This window comes from Antechinus flavipes, chromosome 3 (genome assembly GCF_016432865.1).
Source record: "Antechinus flavipes isolate AdamAnt ecotype Samford, QLD, Australia chromosome 3, AdamAnt_v2, whole genome shotgun sequence".
NCBI classification, from domain to species: Eukaryota; Metazoa; Chordata; class Mammalia; order Dasyuromorphia; family Dasyuridae; genus Antechinus; species Antechinus flavipes.
The window spans coordinates 228,639,909-228,663,529 of record NC_067400.1 but is presented as its reverse complement, the minus strand read 5'-3'; the positions used below and the strand labels follow the sequence as shown (position 1 = coordinate 228,663,529).

At 33.7% G+C, this 23,621-nt stretch overlaps 1 protein-coding gene across 2 annotated transcripts in view; it reads left to right on the top strand.

The window, feature by feature from the left end:
- Positions 1 to 295: 295 nt before the first annotated feature.
- LOC127553704 (regucalcin-like) overlaps positions 296 to 23,621 on the top strand; it is a 57,162-nt gene continuing 33,836 nt past the window's right edge. Inside the window, exon 1 of one of the 2 annotated variants that reach the window (XM_051984621.1) lies at positions 296 to 483. The gene's annotated coding sequence lies outside the window, so the exon portion shown is untranslated. Of the gene's footprint in view, positions 484 to 22,054; positions 22,666 to 23,621 lie in introns of those variants that run through there. The other variant, XM_051984622.1, reaches the window with a different exon arrangement.

Genomic DNA, 23,621 nt, shown 5'->3' with positions numbered 1-23,621 from the left:
CTAACTCTTTGGGGTTTCAATGGCAGCCTAGGAGGAGAGAATTCACTAACCTTAGGTGATATTACTTCACCTTTGGAACTAGAATTTTAGTCCAGGAATCTACTACACTCAGATGCATATTTGATACACTGAAATGTCTGTGTCAGTGAAAGAAATATCCTGGATGTAACTATTGGTACTAATCTACACAGTGCCAGTTCTGGAGGCTTCCTTTGGGTCCTTGAGCCTCCCCTATCTGTTCAGTTTGGAAAGGCTTATTTGCCAGAAGCCTCAAGCCACAGCTGACAAGCTCTCATGGTGATGCAACATTTAGCTGTCAGGGAAACACCCTATTTCTGGGTTTCAGCATACTATTGCTGATCTAAAAAGCCTCTATCTAGTCTCTCTTTATTACAGCTCCTACAGAAGTTACTCTCTCTCTTCAAGTGATATTAAACCAAATATCTACTCAGATTCCAGCTGCTATTGACACGTACTTTCAAGGTAAGAGCCAATGTTTCCAATGCCAAGTTGTAGATAGCAACTGCCTTTGTATTCTCTCAAAAAAGGCCAGTCAGTAATCTTAAATTGTGCTCATAGGACATAACTTTGAAGTTGGAAGGGCTATTAATAGAGATATGGTATACCAATGTAGTATGCTCTGTGATGGTTAAGGTCATGGCTGGAATATCGTGTCCAGTTCTGGATACCGCCTTTTAAGAGGGGCTTTGACCATTTAAAACTCATCTAGGGGAAAATAATGAAGATGAGGGTGGGTCTGGAAATCATGTCATGTGAAGTATAAAGTAAATATAAAAGTAATTTGTCTTTCTCTATATGGAAGAATTATTTGAATTAATTCTTAAATTGAACAAAGAGATTGACAAAGACTCTATTAAAAGAAACATGCATGAAGTCCTGAGAAAATTTTCTATTTTAACCTCTAGACTTCTACCCAAACTCAAAATAATCACTTTTCTCCCCATCGATTGCATGTCAGTAACCTCATAAGAGAGGTCCAGTTATACCTATGTGAAAGGGTCTTTTATGATGATATTATTGGTGGATTTTGTTTTTATATCAACTAGATTTCCAAAAACACCCTTTTCCCTACAAAGACCCATAACCCTATAACAAAGAATTAAAAAAAGAGAAAATTAGCAGTTTAATGAAGGTTCAACACCCATAGTTCCCCACATCTTTAAAAAAAAAAAAGAGAGAGAGGTAAATTTCCCCTTCCATGTCTTCTTCAGGGCCAACTTTGGTCACTATAATTATAGAGTGTTAGTTTTATTGTTGTTGTTCTCTCCATTTACATCGTACTCAAAGTATATTCCTGATTCAGCTGACTTCATTTTGAATCATTTCACTTAAGGATACTATGCTTTTCTGTATTCTTTATATTTATCCTTTCTTACAATGTAGTTACATCCCATTGCCTTTATATACCACAATTTGATGAGCCGTTTGGGTACAATAATTTTAAGATCAATGGGAAATCATGCTGACCAAAAACATTTCTTCCACCTGGCTGTCACAGCATCTGAAATGTTGTCATTGGGCATTTTTTTGGTCCTTCTCTTCTTCCTTCTCCTTCCTCTCCTTTTCCTTCCTTCCTCCTCCTATTACTCCTCTTCCTCCTTCTTTTTCTCCTCTTCCTCTTCTTCCTCCTCCTCCTTTTTTTTCTCCTCCTTCTTCTCTTCTTCCTTTTTCTCCTCCTTCTTTTTCTTTTGACTAAATAAGTTGCTCCATCTAGGAATGATGACTCGAGTTCTGGATTTGGAATCAGAAAGAACTAGGTTCAAATCTAACTATGAAATTTACTTCCTAAGTGACTATGATCAAGTCCTTTAATTTCTCTGAATTTCAGTTTCCTCATTTGTGCAACTGAGCTTATAAAAATATCTGTAGTAGCTGCTTTACAGGTTTGTCATGAGGCTCAAATAAGAGAATTTTTGTAAACCTGTTTTTGTCCTGTTTACCTCAGTTTCCTCACCTGTAAAATGAACTGGAGAAGGAGATGGCAAACCACCTTAGTATCTTTGCCAAGAAAACTCCAAATGGGATTACAAAGAATCAGACATGTCTGAACAACATAAATGTCAATGATAATGATGATCATTAGTACTAATATTATTGTTTCTTAAAGATTCCTTTCCTGATTTCCACTAGTTGTCACTGCCCTCTGAAATTACTGTTTTTATTTTATATATGTATTTTTTATTTATTTGTGTATTTTTGCTCTGCAACACCACTTTTTGATGCTTTGTTGTGATATGGAAGTAATCCTGTGTTCCTGAAGACTGTATCAGTGGAACACAAGCTCTGACAGGTTCTACCCAGCAGCAAAGTTTTTGAGTACAATCTTGACAGATGATTATGTCTGCTTTCTGAAGACCAGTGTTGCTAAGACAGAGAGGCTAACCAGTCAGCAATGAAACTTTTGACCGTAGCAAACCAAGGAATAAGAAATATATAAGCAACAGTCTCAGAACCATGTTGCTCCCTTCCACTTCTACAGTAATGATGGTAGAATGGCAAGAAAAGGAGCAGAGAATGGTAATAAGATTGATGGGGTTTTAGTCCATCTATGGGGGAAACTAGGTGGTACAGTGGATAGAGTGCTGGATTTGAAATCAGGAAGACTTAGCTTTGTGAGTTCAAATCTGACCTCAGACACTTACTAGATGTATAATCCTGGATAAGCCATTTAATCTGTTTGCCTTGATTTCCTTTCCTGAGAAGGAAATAGGAAACTACTCCAGTTATCTTTGCCAAGAAAATTTCCAAGTTCAGCATGACCATTTATAAACTTTAACTTGATTGATGGTCCTCTAACTGTAGGATCTTTATCTAATTGGATGTACCAATATAGGAAATGAATTTTAGCAATTGATGTGCTATGGGAGCCACCTGCTGGAGGTCTAATTCAGACCCGTAGAATGGATCTCTTCATGTGAGAGGATGATGATGATTGATGAATGATGATTGATGATTGATGATACAAGGAGACTGAGAGGCAGTTGCTGTTCTCTGACCTCCCTACTGAGGGGTTGTTGCATTGTCTGACTTCTCTCCTCTTCCCTCTGCCTCCTATTAATTTCATTCCCAGTCCATAATCAATACCTGGGTCAGTAAAGGCTGTTTTGCAACTTCTTCAAATGTTATGATTCAGATATTATGTGGAGGTCTTGGAGAATTGACCTGTCCCTTCACTTAGGCATGGTCCTTAAGAAGCAATCTCACTTGACTTTGTATCATTTCATGTTGTCTTCCCATGCTTCTCTTTTTAAATTCTATTTATCATTTCTTACCATACAGAATTATATTTATTTGCCATGATTTGATAAACAGGGATTAATTGTGGATTTGCTCTATTTTGATGTCTTTAAGAGAGAAAGGAAAAGATAAGGAAAATAGATATTAGGAGAGAAGTGAGGATGAAGGGGGTTAGAACTATTTCTCATAACTGGGATGCATATAAAGAATATATAGATATGGAGGAAGGAGTAGTGGAAGTAGCTTTCACATAAACTTCACTCTTATCTCAACCAAACAAAAGATGTTGAACTCTAAAAGAAACTGGAAGAAAAAAGTTCAACCAATATATATCTTGATACTTGGTGATTTCAATTCAAAGGTGGGAATGGGTAAGAATAGCAAGATATGTATTAGCAGACATGGATCAGGAATAAAGAATGAGAAAGCAAGAGTTTGTATATTATCCAAAGTCTCCTGATTATAATCATGAATACTTCAAGAAAAGAACCGTTAGTTATGGTTCATGATTAGCACTGAATAATGTCACCAAAGTGAAAGCAATTATACATTTTTCTTGTATCTCTAAATGAATGAATGGGGAAAAAAGCATTTATTAGATGCTTATTCTGAAAGTACCATATTAAGCTGAGGATACAAATAGAAAAGCATCAGGGAGCTCACATTCTAATAGGAAAACAACATATACATATTAATCTGAATATTTTATAGTCTAAATATGTATCCATTTCATCTAAAGTTATCAATTTTGTGAATATACAGTTGGTCAAACTAATTTCTAATAATTCTCTTTATTTCTTTTTCATTTATAAATCCTGCTTTTTAACTTTTGAAATTTGTCATTTGATTTTCTTTCATTTCTTTCTTATCTAGTGTTAATAACTAAATGGGTAGTTGCCTTAGTTAAATTGAGACCTTTGTAAGACTTTATTTTTTAAAATTTTTAATAGCTTTTTATTTACAAGTTATATGCATGGGTAATTTTACAGCATTGACAATTGCCAAATCTTTTGTTCTAATTTTTCCCCTCCTTCCCCCAACCAACTCCCCTAGATGGCAGGATGACCAATACATGTTAAATATATTAAAGTATAAATTAAATACAAAATAAGTATACATGTCCAAACCGTTATTTTGCTGTACAAATAGAATTGGACTCTGAAATATTGTACAATTAGCCTGTGAAGTAAATCAAAAATGCAGGCAGGCAAAAATATAGGGATTGGGAATTCAATGTAATGGTTCTTAGTCATCTCCCAGAGTTCTTTTGCTAGGTGTAGCTGTTTCAATTCATTACCGCTCCATTGGAACTGATTTGGTTCGTCTCATTGCTGAAGATGGCCAGGTCCATCAGAATTGATCATCATATAGTATTTTGCTGAAATATATAATGATCTCCTGGCCCTGCTCATTTCACTCAGCATCAGTTCTTGTGAGTCTCTCCAGGCCTTTCTGAAATCATTCTGTTGGTCATTTCTTACCAAACAATAATATTCCATAACATTCATATACCACAATTTATTTAGCCATTCTCCAATTGATGGGCATCCATTCAATTTCCAGTTTTTAGCCACTACAAAGAGGGCTGCCGCAAACATTCTTGCACATACAGGTCCCTTTCCCTTCTTTAAGATTTTATTGGGGTATAAGCCCAGTAGTAGCATTGCTGGATCAAAGGGTATGTACAGTTTGATAACTTTTTGAGCATAGTTCCAAATTGCGCTCCAAAATGGTTGGATGTATTCACAATTCCACCAACAATGTATCAGTGTCCCATTTTTGCCACATCTCCTCCAACATTCAGCCTTATCTTTTCCTGTCATCCTAGGCAATCTGAGAGGTGTGTAGTGGTATCTCAGAGTTGTCTTAATTTGCATTTCTCTGATTAATAATGACTTGGAGCATCTTTTCATATGGCTAGAAATAGTTTCAATTTCTTCATCTGAATATTGTTCATATCCTTTGACTATTTATCAATTGGAGAATGGCTTGATTTCTTATAAATTAGAGTCAATTCTCTCTATATTTTGGACATGAGCCTTTATCAGAAACTTTAACTGTAAAAATGTTTTCCCAGTTTATTGTTTCCTTTCTAATCTTGTCCGCATTAGTTTTGTTTGTACAAAAGCTTTTTAACTTCATATAATCAAAATTTTCTATTTTGTGATCAATAATGACCTCTAGTTCTGTGGTCACAAATTCTTTCCTCCTCCACAGGTCTGAGAGGTAAACTTTCCTATGTTCTTCTAATTTATTTATAATCTCATTCTTTATGAACCCATTTTGACCTTATCTTGGTGTACGGTGTTAAGTGTGGATCAATGCCTAGTTTCTGCCAGACTAGTTTCCAATTTTCCCAGCAATTTTTGTCAAACAGTGAGTTCTTATCCCAAAAGCTGGGGTCTTTGTGTTTGTCAAATACTGGAGTATTAAAGTTATTGACTGTTTTGTCTTTTGAAACTAACTTATTCCACTGATCAACTAATCTATTTCTTAGCCAATACCAAATGGTTTTGGTAACTGCTGCTCTATAATATAATTTTAGATCTGGTATAGCTAAGCCACCTTCATTTGATTTTTTTTCCATTAATTTCCTTGAAATTCTTTTCCTTTTGTTTTTCCATATGGACTTCGTTGTTATTTTTTTCTCAGTCATTAAAATAGTTTTTTGGAAGTCTGATTGGTATAGAGCTAAATAAATAAATTAGTTTAGGTAGTATTGTCATCTTTATTATATTTGCTCGCCCTATCCAAGAACATTTAATATTTTTCCAATTGGTTAGATCAGACTTAATTTGTGTGGAAAGTGTTTTGTAGTTTTGCTCATAAAGTTTCTGATTTTCCCTTGTCAGATTCCTAAGTATTTTATACTATCAGTATCTTTAAATGGAATTTCTCTTTGTAACTAAGTGTTGGATTTTGTTAGTGATATATAAGAATGCTGATGACTTGTGTGGTTTTATTTTGTATCCTGCAACTTTGCTAAAGGTGTGGATTGTTTCTAACAACTTTTTAGTACAATCTCTGGGGTTCTCTAAGTATACCATCATATCATCAGCAAAGAGTGATCATTTGGTTTCCTCATTACTTACTCTAATTTCTTTAATCTCTTTCTCAACTCTTATTGCCACAGCTAGCATTTCCTTTGCAAGACTTTTGCTTTAAAAAGGCCTAAGGTCTCCTATTGCATACAGGGCCATTTCCACTTGTCCTGTCTATATCTGGCCACTGGACTCAAATGGTTCTGGAGGAAAAACTGAAATTAGTGACCTTGCACACACCTTGAGTGATTTGATTTCACCAAATCCAATTCACTTGCATGTTGTCATCATCTCCCAGATATCATATTCATCTTTGAGAACAAAGGACAAATAATAGCAATATTTTTGAAACATCAATTTGCTAGTGATTTATTTATTTATTAATATTTTCTCCACAAAAAATACTTCCTAGTTTTTTTTATTGGTTCAATTGTTTTTAAACTTCCAATGATGTGAAATCCTTTCTTTTTCACAATTCCTTCTTTTTATTTAGTTGTTTTTTTTTTCATTGTGGCTTTTCTAGATTTTTCAGTTACAAACTGAATTTGTTGATTTATTCTTTCTTTTATTGATAAAATGTATTTAAAGATATAATGTTTCCATTTGGTCCAGACTGATTTGATTTATCCCAAAGTTTTAGCATATTATCTTATTGTTGTCATTTTAAAAATGAGATTATCTATTATTTTTGTGGTTTATTTTTTAGAAGCCCACCAGTTCTTTAGGATTAAATTACTTAGTCTTCATTTAAATTTGTATTCTTTTTTCAAAGAACCTTTATTTTTATAATTGTTTAAATTTGGGTTTTTAAAAATAGATTTTTATTTTCAAAATACATGCAAAGATAGTTTTTAATATTCATCCCTGCAAAACCCCATGTTCCAAATTTTTTCCCTTCCTTCCTTTTCATCCCCTCCCCCAGATAGCAAGCAATACAATATATGTTAAACATTTACATCTCTTCTACACACATCTCCACATTTATCATATTGCACAAGAAAAATCAGATCAAAAAGGGAAAAAAAATGAGAAAAACAAAAAAGCAAGCAAACAACAACAAAAAAAGATGAAAATAATATGTTGTGATCCACACCCCATCCTGGCAGTTCTCACTCTGGATGCAAATGGCTCTCTCTATCACAAGTCCACCAGAATTGTCCTGAATTACCTCACTGCTGAAAAGAGCCACATCCATCAGAATTGATCATCACATAATCTTGTTGCTGAATACAATGTTCTCTTGGTTCTATTCACTTTTCTTGACATCAGTTCATGTAAAACTCTCCAGGCCTTTCTGAAATCATCCTGTTGATCATTTTTTATAGAACAATAATATTCCTAAACATTCATGTACCATAACTTATTTAGCCTTTTCCCATCTGATGGGTATCCATTCAGTTTTCTTGCCATTACAAAAAGGACAGCAACAAATATTTTTGTACATGCAGGTCCTTTTCCCTTTTTATGATCTCTTTGAAATGCAGGCCCAGTAGATAAATTCTGGCTTATAAAAAACATATTTAACTTTCTGCTTTTCTGCAATTGATTATTAAGTTTTTATGCTCTAGCACATGATTAATTTTTATAAAGATGACATGCACAGCTGAAAATACTTAAATTTTTTTCTACTCCCCTTCACTATTGTTCAGAGAGCTCTCATATCTAACTTTTTCCAAGTTCTAACTAGGTTCAAAACTTTCTTATCATTTTACTAGATTTTTCTACTTCTGCAAAGATTCCCAACTATTATATTTTCATTATTTCACCATATACTTTTCCCTTGAATAATTTTAATTTATTTCATTCAATGTATATATAATGCATGTAATATAAACATTATATATATAATATATATGCACAAATATAGTGTTTATATTGTCTATAGCGTCTTTAAACATAATGCGATTTCTCGAGTTATCTCTTTTAACCAGGATTATTTTCATTTTTTTGTGTGAGACCATAATTGTTATCCCTAATTTTATTCTTTGTTAGTTTAGATGCCCCAATAAATTCTGCTCTACTTCCTCAATTTAACTTTTTGTGAATATATTTCAAGTATGTTTCTTGTAAACAAAATATTGTTGAATTTTCTTTCTAATCTATTCTGTTATCCTCTTCCACTTTGTTGATGAGTTCATCTTATTCACCTTTACAGTTATGATTGTTAATTGATTAATTTCTTCGATTTAGCCATTTATATATTCCCTCTTTCATTTCTCTCTTCTTTACAAAGAACAAAGTAATGAAAGAGAAAAGATGTGATTGACACTGGTGAGCTCTACTCCACTGCCACTCCTGTCTTTTCCCCTTCCATGGCCTAATCACTAGTTCTTACACTTTCATTCTTATAATTTTCCTTTTACAATTCACTATTTGAAGCTGAAGTTTGTTTTACTTAAGAAAATTTCCTCCTAAACTTTAACCTTGCTTTTAAATCTAATTTCCTTTTCCCTCTCCCCCACTTCTTTCCCTTTTAAGTTTAATGTATTACACCACCAAACTCTTTGAACACATGTATTCAACTGTTCTTTCTCAAATCAGATAAGAGTGAGGTTCATGTGATGACAACTTCTCCTACTTTATCCTAATCTTTATATGTTCTCTATATGTAACCCAAATATGAGTAGTATTTTCCACCCTCTTCTTCCTTATTTCTTCTCTATTATATTCTTTTTTCTTTCCCTTCTTTTCCCTCTCTTAAGATCCCCAAAATGGGATAAAACCACTACCAAGTCATGACAAATTCAGGAACTATATAAACACAATTGCAAAACACTTTTCACACAAATAAAGTCAGATCTAAATAACTGGGAAAATATCAGTTGTACATGGGTAGGCCAAGCTAATATAATAAAAATAATAATTCTGATTAAAGTAATTTATTTTTCAGTGCTATACCAATCAAACCAAATAATTCATTTTATAGAGCTAGAAAAAATAACCAAATTCATGTGGAAGAACAAAAGATCAAGAATATCAAGGGAAGTAATGGGAGAAAATGCAAATGAATGGGGCCAAATGCAAATGAATGGGGCCTACCGATATGAGATTTAAAACTATATTATAAAGTAGCAAACATCAAAATTTGTTAGTACTACCTAAGAAATAGAATGGTGGATTGGTAGAATAGATTATATACACAAAACACAATGACTACAGCAATCTACTGTTTGCTAAATCTAAAGATTCCATTTTCTGGGATAAGAACTCACGATTTGCAAAAACTGTGAAGGAAATTACAAAATAGCAGAAGCTAGGCATTGACCAATATCTCACACTTTTTACCAAGATAAGTTAAAAATAGGTACATGATTTAGACATAAAGGGTGATACCATATGCAAATTAGGAAAGCAAGGAATAGTTTACCTATCAGATCTATAGAGATGAGAAGAATTTATGACCAAATAGAAGACAGAGAACATTATGAAATACAAAACCACTAATTCTGAATACATTAAATTAAAAAGGTCTTAGATAACCAAAATTATTGCAACCTAGAAGGGAATCAGAAAACTGGAGAACAATTTTTACAGCCAATATTTTTGATAGATGACTCCTTTCTAAAATATATAGAGAACTGAATCAAATTTATAAAAATACAAGTTATTCCCCAATTGATAAATGATCAAAAGATATGAATAATTTTCATATGAAGAAATTAAAGCCATATATAGTCACATGGAAAAATGTTCTAAATCATTATTGTTTAGAGAAATGCAAGCTAAAACACCTCTGAGACATTACCTCTCATATCTATCAAATTGGCTAATATGACAGAAAAGAAAAGTGATAAAGGTTGAAGAGGATGTGGGAAAACTGGGGCACTAATGCATTGCTGATGGAGTTGTGAAATGATTCAATCATTCTGGAGAAAAATTTGGAACTATGCATTAAGGGCTGTGTACATCCCTTTAATTCAACTATGCCATTAGTAGATCTGTATCTTAAAAAGATCATAAAATGGAAAAGGACCCAAATGTATAAGAATGTTTATAGCAGCTCTCTTTATGATGGCAAAGAATTGAAAGTTGAGGGGATGCCCAGCAAAGGGAATGGCCAAACAAATTGTGTTTGTATGTATGTATGTAATGTGATGAATATGAATGTAATGAAATACTGCTTTCTATAAGAAATGATGAGCAGGCAGATTTCAGAAAGACCTGGAAGGACTTACATGAACAGTTTCATGAGTGAAGTGAGCAGAACCAAGATAACATTGCACACTGTAATAGCAACATCGTATAATAATCAACATTTATATAATTAGCTCTTCTCAGCAATTCAATGACTTAGGACAATTCCAAAAGATTTTTGATAGAAAATGCTATCCACATCCAGAGAAAGAACTATGGAATCTGAATGCAGATCAAAGCATACTGTTTTCACTTTTTATAAATTTTTCTTTCCTGTGTTTTTTCTCTTTTGATTTTTCATGACTAATGTAGATATATTTTTAGTATGATTGTATATGTATAACCTATATCAGATTGCTTGCCATCTTGGGGAGGGGAAGAGAGAAAGGGAGAAAAAAATGGAAATCAAAATTTTATAAAAGTAAATGTTGAAAACTAGATTTACATATAATTGGAAAAAATATTATTAAATGGGGAAAAAACAAAAAAGAAAATTGAAAATCACACAGACCAAAAAAAAAAAAAAAAAAACCAAATAATGAAAAACCCAAACCAACCCCTTGTTCTTCTATTTGTCATTAATTCCCTATATGACCCATGAAATTATTAAGATTCTAAAGGGCTAGTTTTCTCTTTTCCTCTTGTGAGAAAGTAAACATTTTATATTAATTTAGTCCCTATCAATTGCTAAAATATATTATCTTTCTAAATGCTTAATTTCTGTGTTTTCATTTCAAAATTTTTACTCAGGTGTGCTCCTTTCATCATGAATGCTTAGAAATGCTATATTGTAAAAATGGTCCATTTCCCCCATTTTCTTGTGGGTTAAATTATTCTTGCTTACAAACCTTTATCTTATGTCTTTTGGAATATTGTATACTGATTTTTTCTCATCTTTAATGAAGTGATTGCCAAGTCTTATGTAATCCTGACTAAGTCTTTGATATTAAGACTATTTTTTTGGCTGTTTGTAACATTTTCTTTAATTCAGAAGCTCTGAATTTTTTTTCTATGACCTTTCTCTGGGTGGTTTTTCAAGAAGTAGCTAATAGATTCTTTCCATTTTCTTTTGCTATATGGTTCTAAATAAGTCTGGGCAGTTTTAACTTGTGATTTTTTTGGTATGTGACCATTTTTTGTTCATAATATTCATGCAGTTTTCCGGGTGAGTCATTTTTGACAGCAGATATCTTATGGTTTTTATTTTTCTATTTAAAAAAATCTTTGGATTTTATTTAGACAGTTCTTGTTTCTTGTAATCATTGAGTGCTGTTTGGTTTTTCAGGGATGGGTAATTTTTTCCTACTTTCTACCTATGCTATTTCTTCTAATTCTTTTTGATTTATAATTTTATTTTTCAATAATTGTTTTATGATTTTCAGATACTCAAAGTCCTTAGGCCAAGTTGGATTTTTCTCTTATATGCTCCTTGAAACATGATGTTTTTTCAGGATGTTTGGTATCTTCTGCTTACTTATATCTTCAGCCTTAAATCTTCAGGATTTTGTGCCAGTGTCTGCCTGCTCTTGTTCCCATGGACAGCATAGATGGTCAGGTTATCTTTGGCTTGTTTCTTGCTTTCCTGAGATCCTGCCACTGTCTTCCATTTCCTTTCCTAGGTCTATACTAAGTGCTGGCATGCTTCATTGTCCCTATTAGGATTCTATGATTTGTTTTCTCTAGTCATGGGTCTACCATGTTTTTTTCATTCCCACTCGGGCTTCCCTTTATGAGCACTTCAAATCTAGAAGAAGAAAAATAAGGAAAAGATATAGGACATACTTGAAAACGATAGTAACTGAAAGAAAGGATACAAATATAAACAGTTTCATATCAAAGTTTAACTAAAACAAGTCAATTTCCACAGCAAAAAAAGCAAAGGAACCTAAAAAGTATTTCAGTCAGAAAATGCTTAATTAACTTGCCAAGTGGAGATAAATAGAATCCAAAGTCAACATCAGAGTAGAATATAAATTCCTGTAAAACCTTACCAAAGAAGTAAAATATATATTTTTAAATATAAGATTATTTAATGAGAGAGAAGCAATAAAAGGTAAAAACATTTTAAGCAAATTTAAATGAGAGACCAAACTAAGTAAAATTATTACAAGGATGAAAATAGAAGGACAGACAGAAGAAAAATAGAAAAAATCTGCAGAGATTTTTATGATGAATTTCTTTCACCATTAATGATGAATATCACAGAGAAGGTAGCAATGGCTCCAAAGGGATGAAACCAAGATGATGGAGATAAGCAAGGACATTGCTTGAGCTTTCCTCAGCTTCCTTCAGAATCAAACCTAGATCAAGCCGCTGAACAGATTTTGGAGTGATAGAACCCACAAACATTTCAGAGTGAAACAATTTTCCAGCTTAAAATCTCTTGGAAGGATTTCGGGAAAGCTCTATCTCTCTTGAGTAGGAAGAACAGGGGCCTAGCACAGATGCAGTGTTGAGAATCTAGCAGCAGGTTTTTAGTCAATACATTGGTGCTAGCTATTCTGTCCTGATTCAGAGGGCCAGCAGGTATTTGTGAGACTTTCAATCCAACCAAAGATGGCAAATTTTGAGCCCCCAGGCCCTAGCATAACAGACAGGACTGGCCAGGCCTATCAAGAGCAATGGAAAAGCCTGCAGTAACTCTAGCCCCAGTGCAGAAAATCAGTGAGAAGCCTCTGTACCTCTGCTAAAAAAGCTTTGGACAATCTCCTCCATTCCCAGGAACAGAACATCCTTTTAAAAATGAGCTAAAAAGCAAAAGAGCCTTACCATAGAAAACTACTATGGAAACAGAAAATATCAGAACACAAACTGAGAGAGGACAGCAATGGCAAAATGCCTACTACATGTGAAGTCTCACAGGGGACTATGAACTGCTCTCAAGCTCAAAAGATTCTCTTGGAAAAACTCAAAAAGGATTTTTAAAATCAAGTAAGTGAGACAGAAGAAAAATGGGGAAAAGAAATGAGACCTATGCAGGAGAATTATGAAATCTTGGTTGGGGGAGCCAACAGCTTGGAAAAGGAGGCATACAAATTGACTCAAGAAAACAATTCCTTCAAAAGTACAATTGGGCAAATATAAGAGGAGGTTTAAAAAAACCTAACTGAAGAAAATAATTCATCAAAAATTAAAATTGGACAAATGGAAGTGAATTATTCAATGCAACATCAAGGATCAATCCAAAAAAAAAAAAAATGAACAAACAGGAGAAAATATAAATACCTCATTAGAAAAACAACTAATCTAAAAAATAGATCCAGGAGATCTAAGATCTAATCTAAGAATAATTGGACTACCTGAAAGCCATGATTCTAAAAAAAGAGCCTGGACAACATTTTTCAAGAAATCATTAAGGAAAATTGTCCTGATATCATAAAACCCAGGGGTAAATAGTCATTGAAAGAATCCACCAATCATCTCTTGACAGAAACTCCAAAATGAAAACTCCAAGGATTATTGTAGTTAAATTCTAGAATTATTTGATCAGAAATGTCCCTAAAGATAACAAAAAGTGGGGAAGCAATTAAACATAGAACAATTATTTTGATAAGGTGTTTGCTAGAGGCAGCACAAGTATAAAGGTCTTGAGAGATCAATTCACAAGATAGCTGAGAATGGAATAAGGCCAACAATGTGGAAATATATATACCTTGTTGGTCCTAAAAGAATATAAATCATTACCAACCTACATCCCTACTTTCCCATTTATAGAAAATTTTAATGAAAATCATGTATATGTGCTTTAAATATATATTTTATTAGTGTATAATTGAAAAAAGATAAGCTTTTACAAGTGATATTCTGCAGTAGACCATGGCTTTGTTACTATCATACAATATATGAAGGATAATAACAAGATTTCCTTATACCTAGTGTACCCTCCTCCATTGCTCTTGGAGTGATGTTCAGTATTAATTGCTTAGTCTGTAGTATTTCATGACTCACAGTCATACAGCAGCTATAAATTCAGAGGTTCATAGAATGTCTGATGAGGAGGGCACCTTGAAATCATATAGTCTGACCTCCCCTCATGTTACAATTGAGTCTTTACATTTCCTATCCAAGAGCCAGGAAAATGGTGAGAATCGAATGAGAAGGATGGTGTATAATTCAGCAGGGACATGCTCCAACTGGCTCTTGAGAGATAATTGTTAAAATTTCAGTGTGAAAATTTGTACCTCAGAAAATCAGCAAATGCTACAAATTAGGGCTTGATTTATTGTTGTCTTGATTTCTAGATTTAAGAAAGTGAAGGCGAAGATAATAACAATGTAGATTAAAGTCTGTCACATGTATTTACTCTTTCCCTCTGGAAGACTAGTTGTTAAACATTTATAAGTATACCTTTGAACTGTGTCAGAGATGGTGATAAAAAATGAATTTTACAAATTCATGAAAAGTGTCTGATGTGGAAGATAGGACCTTTGATTGTTAATAGTACAAAACCTTCATGGAAGAGAAAAATATAAAATGTATTTTTTGGTTAGAAAGAAAACCCTGAAATGTCATCTTTTGTTTTTTCTTGAGATGGTGTTTATCTCAAGTGTGAGGATCTAAGACTAGAACATAGGCCTTGTGATGGTGAGTCCATTAGACTTAAGTATCTACATTTTTCCTTAGAAAAAGATCTAGGCATTTAAATGGGTTACAGCTAAGTCCAAGATGGAGGATAGAAAAGTAATTTGTCTTAAATTAAATAAGAGGATAGTTACTATTATTACCATTATTTATGTCCCTTTATACTCTGAGATGGCTAGACTATGTCTAAAGGATTTTTTTTATTGTGGATAATACAGTTTAGGAAGGACTTGGATAAAATGAAATGTCAAAAGGACAATGAGGATGTTGAAAGATCTTGAGGAGATTGAAGAGAATAAGACTATTTAGCCTAGAAAAGCAAGAAAACTTGAAGAAGGGGATGACACAGATTTGATCTATGATCAAATTTTTGATGTATGATCAAATTTTTGATGTATGATCAAATTTTTGATGGGAGGGAGATTTAGATAAGATATTTATTTAATTTGTTTTATTTGGACTAGGAGGCAAAAGTAGGAGAAATAGGTAGAAGTTGCAAAAAGGCAAATTGAGGAGTGATGTTGGAGGTGGGGGGTAACTTCTTAGAAGTTAAAGTTAGATAGGCTGCTCTGGAGTTAGTAGATCTCTTATTGAAGATTTTTCAAATTGGCTGCATGACCACTCATTGGGTATGGCATAATCTAGATTTCTTTGGAGTATAGGTTGGAATAATTGGATGCTAATTTCCCTTTCAAATCTCAAATTCTGTGGTTCTGATTCCTTTGATTTCTCAGCTCCTTTCAGACTAATCTTCTTAACAGTCCCTTCATCTGACATGTTTTAGACTGATGATATTAAATTCAAATAGAAACAATGGCCACTAATTCATACATAAAGATCTCTGAGGACATAAATTGATTTGTTTTAAAGTTTAATATTATTTATGTTTTATTGTATTTTAATATTGTACTTGGGGTTTAGAGCAACTTATTTTATAGAGGCAAAGAACTGAAAACTAAAGGAGTAACCATAATATGAAGAATAGTTGAAATAAATTGCCAATTTTGTCCTATAAAAATGATAAAGGAAATGGTTTCAGAAAGGAAAAAAAACTGGGAAAACCTGCATGAACTGATGCAGAGTTAACTGAGCAGAACCAGGAGAACAATTTGTATGATGACAACATAGTAAAGACAAACAACTTTAAAAGGCTGAAGAATCCTGATCATTTTAGGGACCAATCATGTCTCCAGGGGACAGATGCTGTCTACCTCCTGCCAGAGAGGTACTGGACAAAATATGAATTTTTGGATATGACAAATATGGGAATTTGTTTTGTTTGACTAAGCATCCTTATTTATAGCTAGTATTTATAAGCTATGGTACTTGAAGGTTTGCTAAGCACTGTATACAGGTTATCTCAAACAACCCCGGTGATAGTCTGCTAGGAATAATAATCCATATTACCATCATTATTTATATTATTTATATATTATTTGAATCTAGTTTTGTGTGGTTAGATATTGCTTAATCCAGAATGTGCAAGATGCTTATGTCATGCTGACCTTAGATTCCCCTCCAGGGGATCCAGATTGTTATAAGGAATACTTTGATTCCATCCAGGTCTTGAGTTGGGGATTTCACTTAAAAACTTGTGTTTTGACTTTTCCCAAATCTTATTGAATGTTTAGACTTGTCTGCTGATATACATTTCAAGAAATCTATGTGGCTTATCTGTAAACAGACTTATTTTTAAAATTACTTAAGTATAGTTAACTCAGTTGCTTGTCCTTGTTCCCTTTTTCAAATTCTATATAACGTAAAACTCATAAAGGTTGCTAGGTGACACAGTGGATAGAATTAGCCTAAAGTCTGAGCTTCATGAGTTCAAATTTACCTCAATCACTTACAAGCTTGTGACCCTAAGTAAATCACTTACCTTGTTTGCCTCAGTTTCTTCATCTGCAAAATGAGCTGGAGAAGGAAATGCAAATCACTCTGGAATCTTTACTAAGAAAACCCCAAATGGGGCCATGGAAAGTCTGAACAACAATAAGAGAGCCATACTTTTTTCTATCTCTTCCCTCTAACAATAAATTTTTTTCTAAAAATCTTTTTGGGATTTCTTCTCAGAAAACCGAAGCTGTAAAAGTTTAGATGTCTTGCCCAATGGCAAACAACTAGTATCTGAGGCAGAATTCAAACTCAAATCTCTATGACCCTAAGTCTACACTCTTAATCTGTCTATAATCTAGCTGCTAAATGGTTTTGCTTTTCTTTCTTTTGGGGATGGGAGGGAGAGAAAATAAATGCTTGCTAATTGAAATAAATACAATTTTAAAAATTATTATGCTTGGGTGTCTCTATCTCTCTCCATTATCCTTCTTTTGGAAATTTGTGTGGAAGTAAGCCTTTTGTCTTCCCTTATTTAAACAAGTCTCTTCCATGAAGATTCTAAATTAACAGAAGAGAAATGATAAGTTTGCTTTTTTTTTTTTTTTTAGAACTTCAAAATAGGTCTTCTCTAGATAAAATTGTGATGTCTAGGACCATTCTTAATTATCTTTGTATCTTTATGCCCTTTATATCTTTTCTCCTCTATAAAATGGAATTATAATACCAGTTCTCACGTCACAGAGTTTTGGGATCAAATGAAGTAATATGTATGTATAAAATATTTTGTAGACCATAAAGAGCGATATAAATGTCAGTTGTTATTATAAAATGTCTGTTGAATGACTAGTGTCCTCCCACTTCTCCCTCCTTTGACCTCTCCTTCCTTCTGGCACAAATTCAGGTAAACAAGTAAACCTTTATGTTGTCCAAAGGTCTCTATTAAAACATTCCATGTAGACTACCCTGCCCTCTCTCTAGTAGGCTCCATAACTCTCTCTTCCTCTTCGCCCCTCCTATTTGGTCAATACCCTCTTGGGACCTGAAATGATTGATTAATTAATTCCTAACAAAAGAGTTAATGACCGATAGTTTTATGTGATCTTTCCCCCCAGATTTTGTTAAAAGAGAGTGACTTTAGATCTCTTAACTTAAAGTAATAAAATCTCTAATGGTGAAATATCAACTTTAACATCACTGATAACCATATTACTAATTGTCTTCTGTCTGCGTGACAACTGGAATGAAATGATGAAGGGCATGGATTCTGCCTTATACTTCTATTATATTCTGTTTTGGGCCATGCATCTAGTGGGAGCTTAATAAATGAAAACTGAATTAACTTTCTTTGTACCAATGTTATTTTTGTTCAATTCACTAAACATCTGTTAGTTGTATAGCACTGTGGCAGGTTATGGGGAGATATCAAATTTACTTGAAGTCCTTTACAGAATTTATAGTGATATAGAAGTTTAGGGTATATACACAGATACTAAATATACAGTTTAACAAACATGTATTTAAGCATCTGCTATTTTCAAGGTGTTATGCTAGATTAGTGACACTACAATAGATATTCTAAAGATCACTTCTCAAAAAACTTATAATCTAAAACAATATTATTTGAGTGCCTTAAAGAAGAGCCAAAAAATTGCTATTTGAGGATAAGGTTAAATGGGAAGTCATTAGCAACCAAGTGAATGAGAAAATAATTTCCAAAAAAGAAGATAGTATTTGGTAACAATTCAAGAGGGGTGAAGAAAAATTGTGTGGGAGGGGCCTTCAGGAATAAGGAAGTACAGAAACTGTTCAGGGAACAGACTCATTTAGTTTGACTAGAGCATAGCATGTTTAGAAGAGAAAAATGTGAAATGGCTTTCTCAGAGAGGGTTTTTATTAATTGAATTTTATTGAAAGGGTGGGACTGAATCTTATCTAAATCCTCTTGGGCATTAATTTTCCTTTTTTACCAAAACTTTTTATTTTCAAAACATATACACAGATAATTCTTCAACATTAACTCTTGCAAAACCTTGTGTTCCAATTTCCTCACCTTCTTCCACTCTCTCCCCTAAATGGCATGTAGTCCAGTATATGTTAAACATGATAGAAATATATGATAAATCCAATATGTGCATATATATTTATACAATTATCTTGCTGTACAAGAAAAATCAAATCAAACAGGAAAAAAATGAGAAAAAAAATAAAATGCAAGCAAATAACAACAAAGAGTGAAAATGCTATGTTGTGAACAACATTCACTTCCCACAGTCCTCTCTCTGGGTGTAGATGGCTCTCTTCATCACAAGATCTTTGGATGAGCCACTTCCATCAGAATTGATCATCATGTAATCTTGCTGTTGCCATGTACAATGACCTCCTGCTTCTGCTCATTTCACTTAGCATCAGTTGATGTAAGTTTCTCCAGGACTCTCTGAAATCATCCTGCTGATCATTTCTTATGGAACAATAATATTCTATAGCATTCATATACCATAAATTATTCAGCCATTCTCCAACTGATGGACATCCACTCAGTTTCCGGTTATTAAGTTTCTAACCTACAATTTTAATGATTAATTCTTGGTTATTTGTCATTTATATGTAAATATATATTAATATTTATACAGGTAGACCCCAAAAAATTATTTTAAAAAGTTTAAGCTACTGAAGTTTAAGATTACACTAAGACTTTTGGTATAATACTATATCTATCTGTCTATCTGTCCATCTATCATCTTTATCATCTAATCTTTTTCCTATCAATAATTTTGTCTTATCTATCTATCATCTCTCTGTGTGTCTCTCTGACTCTCTGTCTCTCTGTTTCTCTGTCTCTGTCTCTCTCTTTGTGTTTCCGTTTCTGTCTCTCTCTAGTGATGTAGTAGATAGAAAGCTCACACCCTACCTCTGACACATACAGGCTGAGCAAGTCAGTGAAGTGTTCTAAACATCTAAGACTATAAGGTGAAGAAAGAGGTGCTCACCTGCTTTAGAAAGGTTTCCTCACCTGGGAGTTCCCTATATGAATGAAATCATAGGTCTAGTTTCTATCCCTATTTAAATACATATTCTTAATCACTGAAAAAAACTTGTTTTTTTAAAAATCTATTGCACTTGGTTTAGGGTCATTGACTCTGTGTTTTCATTACATGTTGCCTGAGTCAGTGTTTCTATTAGCCGCAATAATTCTAGAGGGCATGACAGAGCACAAAAAGCTTCCCTTAGCTCTCTTTGCAAATGGAGCATGCTTAGGACGATGCATCATTGCATAGAGAAACCCTTCCTGGTATTCCTCTAGATAACAATGGGGATTGAAAGGGAGGCAATAGTTTAGATTTTATGACTGATGAAATTTGCCATCTGAGAGCCTGAGGGGTTTGTATTCTATATCCTGTCTCTTCAGACTGAGTTTCATTTTTATAAAGAACATTTAACACAGGTTATTCTTGCCACTCTCCTATATTTTATTCTTATGGCTATGTACAATACACATAGAACAAAGCATCAGCAAGGGGAAAATATTTCTTTGGACACACTAATATTACTGAAAATTTGCCTCAACTACACTCTGGTATCAGCAGATGTCTGTTTCTATTAAAAGGCATTTTAATTCCAGAATTTTTTTCCCCAAAAAAAATTCTATTTAGAGGCAGCTAGATGGCGCAGTGGATAGAGTCTTGGAGTCTTGGAGTCAGGAGGACCTGAATTCAAATTTGTCCTCAGACACTTAGCATTTCCTAGCTGTGTGATCTCTCAGGCAAGTCACTTAACCCTAATTGCCTTGAAAAAAAAAAAAAAAAAAAAAAGGATTTACACACCTAACATGTGTCAGATGCAAAAGGTCTTGCTGGCTTTGAGGCCACAAGATCTTTATCCACTATACTATATATATATATATATATATATATATATATATATATACATTACACCTTCATCTCCCTGTTTAGGAGGAGCAGTACTCTGGAAGGACAATTCTGTGACTAAACTGTACAGTTATCCCTTCCACATCATAATTTTCCGATCATGGTTTTAATATATTGCAAGTCAGCATAAGAAATCAAGTGGGAATTTTGGAGTTTTGTGGAAGCCATAGATGACATATGAAGGCAGCCAGCAGACAAAACAAACCAAAAAAAAAAGTTTAGAAACTCAGAAATGCATAAAATATATGCATAGAATTACATAATATCAACATATTTTCTCATTTATTTCTAATGTAATTCAGACATTTTCTCTGGTATGAAGAGTAAGCCAAAAATTTTATGCAAATTTTCCAAATTGCTGGGGTGCCATACCTCTAATTCCCATGCCCTTAATCCTGGCAATGGTGAAGGCAATGTATTGTGTAAGCATAAAGACACAAAACTCCTTGTTAACTGAAGAAGGAACTTTGAGAGAGGTGATTCAGAGGGTCACTCTACTAGCATTTAAGTCCCACTATGTGCTAGACACTGTGCTAAATGCTCAATATACTAAAAAAGGTGCTAGACCCTGCTCTCAAGGAGCTTGAAATCTAATGAGAGTCTACATTCAAACAATATCAATTCTTTTTCTAGAGATGGATAGTATGTTTCATCCTTTGTCCTTTTGGAAAGGAAAGACCTAGAATTTCATTCTCATTCTGCTATTTACTACACATTCTTATAGTACTTGTTATGATTTTTCAAGACTTTTCGCTTTCCTTACAATGATCACCAATGTAGGTAGCTCCATTTTACAGATGGAGAAAAATCCTGAGAATTAAAAGACTAAATGAATTGCCTAGAATCTAAGAGTTTGGATTTAAAGGTGATATTAAAATCACAGGAAAACCTGTCACTATTTGCCTCAGTTTCCTCATCTGTAAAACAAGCTAGAAAAGGAAATAGTAAATCAATCCAGTTTCTTTGCCAAGAAAATTCCAAAATGGGGTCGACTCTAACAACACAATAATAAAACCTCTCCAATCCATCCTCCATCCAGCTGCTAAAGTGATTTTCTTAACGCCTAGTCTGACCACACTATAATCAACTGCAAATAACTTCTCTATTATCAGCAGTTTCAGAGGAGACACGATGAAAAATGTTCTCCATTTCTAGAGAAAGAACTAATGGAGTCTGAATCGTAGATCAAAGCACACCATCTTTTAAACTTTATTTTTCTTGGGATTTTTTTGATTTATGTTTTCTTTGGAAACATGATTAATATGGAAATATATTTTGCATGACTGCACATGAAATTGCAGAGAGAGATAATTTGGAACTCAAAATAAAAAATAAAAATAAAAAAAACAAGTTTGCCGAAAGAAGCAATTTCTAGGTCGCTATAGTTGGATTAGTTGCTAGAAATGGAAAGGAAATAGGGGATAGTTTCAAGGAGGTAAGCCTTCCAACAATAAAAGTGCCTAAAAAGAAGGTTTTTCTTTAAAAGATACTCGAGTTCGGCTGAAGTTCAAATTCACAACTACCACCTCTCTCCCTGCCCCCAAACACTCTTCTCTATTAAAGTGGATAGGTTACCATGACAACAGAGTGTGGCAATTATTCCGCTAAGTGGTTTCTCTCCACTCTAGGAAGGTTTTGCCTTAAAATGACTCTTTATTATAGGAGATGAAGTACTGGTAATTTTCAAGTGACAAGGCTGTCAAATTGTGATCGTTGGCTAATTCCTCCTGAAACCATAATTATGAGTTACACCGTTTTATTACTGATAGAGAGGCAATCAGGAGAGCTGCCTATGTTACCGTCCCGGCCTTGGCAACATTGCTCACTTAGGCTGCCTGGGTAGCGAGTCGGCAGATTTCTTCAGGCTCTGACCACTCAAGAGAACCCAGGTAACAGAACGTGATCATAGAGAATTCTGGGAATTTTTTTTCTTAAATAAGCTAATGACAGCTTCCTGCATTTACAATGCTGCAAAAGGGGAAGGGAGGAAACATTAAGAAAATGTTGAAGACGTAGGCGACAGTAGAGACAGTTTGGAGTGTAGTGCTGCACCTGACTCAAGTCAAGAAGGCAAGGGTTCAAATCCCATAGCAGACACTCACTATGTGATATTGGACTTAACTTCTCAGAATAAGGGGAGGTGGAGGGCGGCGTGTTTTAGGATTTTCCTACTTATATCAGAGAAAAATTGCTATGTGTGTTGTTTGAGAGAGTTCCCATACTAAAATCATTGCTCCCTCGTTTAAGTATAAAAGACTAACTAAATAATGAAATGATTAGAGTAGTGGACTTAAGTCCAAAAGCTCTGAGTTAATCCTGCCTCTCAACTTTGCACTCTGGGCAAATCTCAATTTTTCTTAGCCTCAGTTTTCTCATCCATAAAATGGAGATAATGATAATAAGAGCGTTTACTTCAAAGTTTCTGTTCTCAAATGAGATTATACATGTAAAGTACTTTTCTTTCAAGAGCTATATAAATGCTAGGGATTACAGGAGTCAATAAATAAGATCATTTGAGTAATTTAAAAATATATTCACCTATCCTGAGTTTCTAGGAATCCAAAAAAAATTTTTCCAAAATATGATTTTAAAACAATCTGGGGAAGATTTCAAATCTGAAAGGCTTGGATATGTTTTGTATAGTATAGTGGGAAAAGTCCTAGATTTGGGTGTGAGTCCTGCCTGCCATTTAAAAATTTGTTTTGGGAAAACAAAGTATCACAGATTTAGAGTTGGAGGATATTTTAAGGGTTATCCCACTCAATCTCTATATTTATTTATTTATTACAAATTTTTATGGATGAGGAAACTGAGACTCAGAGAAAGGGCCTCACCCTAAGTTATT